This window comes from Fulmarus glacialis, unplaced genomic scaffold, assembly GCF_000690835.1.
Source record: "Fulmarus glacialis isolate BGI_N327 unplaced genomic scaffold, ASM69083v1 scaffold1231, whole genome shotgun sequence".
NCBI classification, from domain to species: domain Eukaryota; kingdom Metazoa; phylum Chordata; class Aves; order Procellariiformes; family Procellariidae; genus Fulmarus; species Fulmarus glacialis.
This window is the reverse complement of record NW_009193163.1, coordinates 64,757-66,549: the sequence shown is the minus strand read 5'-3', so window position 1 is coordinate 66,549 and position 1,793 is coordinate 64,757.

Genomic DNA, 1,793 nt, shown 5'->3' with positions numbered 1-1,793 from the left:
CAGGAGGATGAGACTGGTGAATTTGATTTCCCCTAAGAGCTGCCAGGATTTCAGTAAGTGGAGTTGTGGAGAACGAAAGGGTGAAGGGATTAATTTTTCTTGCATTTCTTTGCTTTTCCTACTAAACTTCCTCCCCCACCCCCCAACCTCCCCGAAGACTATTAGTGTTAATAAACCGTCGCTTGCTTTTTATCCCAGTTCTGAGAATTTCAATTTCTCAGTCTCACATTTTGTGAGAGAAACTCTTTGGCTGTGCTTGGTCAGAGGATACATGTTATCATCTTCCCTGCCTACCATTATAAAATTATTAAACATTTATATTTTATAGGTGACTGGTGAAAAAGAAATCCTAGGGTTTTCTATCCTGAATAGTTATAATACTATTACATCATACAATCGTCTAAGTTTTATTGATGTAGAAACATTTTTTCTTATTCTGATAGATAGCTGCTGAAGTTTTACCTCCCTTCTCTTCCTGTGTAACTTATTGTTCATATTCGCATGGAATCTTACGAACACTAAGATTCTTTTTAAAAAGATGGGTTTACTACCTATTTGTTTTCCAAGGCATTGGTTACACACGCAGGTTGTACTAAAACAACGTACAATAAAACAATTCAACATGTGACTATGAACTCATTATACATCTGGTTTACATGGGTTTATTCTAAAGCTTTATGTAAGTATTTCTTTAGTACGGGCAGCTCTTATATTGATAACTTTCTTGAGTTTAAATATAGTCATGGCATTGCAAACTGATCTGTAACTTTCTGGTGAGCTAAACTACACGTGTTTTTTCCAATACCCTTCACTACTTCCCTTGCTGACAAATTTCTTTAGAGGCAGGAAAATCCATGGTTTTAAAAGTATATATATTTTTAAATAATGTGTGCATATATATGTATTAGCTTGTTCTATAGTCTTCCTGAACTAAAGCTCAGATTTTTATTTATTTCTTTTTCCAGTTGTAATGAATGAGTCACTTCTGTTTATAAGGATTTGGTTGTTTACTCTGACAAACCCTTGATAGGAGACACTCAACAAGATCTCAGTAAATCAATTTGTTCAGGATCTATAAGCATCTCATTAGCATTTCTTTGCAATGTTCATTCTAAGCTCAGCTGCAGCTGTTTAACACACTGAATCTCTCAAAGATTTCCAGGATTGTAAGCATATGTTTTGAGATTGTGCTTTAAGTGGAGGAATTTTGTGGGTTTTTTTTCTTCTTTTCATGGCTGCTGTTAACAAAGATCTTTTTGAATTGAATTGCAGGCTCTGTGTCTATAATCTTTCCCATTTTTGACTGTTGAAATCTTAGTTGGAAAAAACATTACTGCTGGAGTGGCGTTGACTGAAAAACTAATTCTTCTTCCCGTCATTCTTTTTATTTCATCATTGCTGCGAGGACAGCACTCACATTTTAGCTGTAGTTTCTGAAATAATAGTTAAAAGGAATCATAATGCTTTTACCTTCAACAAATCCCACACGGAGATGAGTGATGTCATTGTCTTCGGGACTTGCAGCACAACACATGCAGAATTTACATGGCGCAGGCTGCAAGTCGAATGATAATGCTTTATTTCAGATTGACTAATGTGCCTTGCAACACAAAAGGAGGCCAGGACGACCTGCAGCTCTTAATGATTGATTTTCAATACAAATCTCTTAATAGTCTATTTTAAAGAAGTGTAGCAGAAAACTAGTTGGATACCAACATTTCAAAAGGTAGCGAATGGTAAGTTATATCTCTAAGATTGTTACGAGGGTAAGTAATTCCTGTTTTTATTTTCAT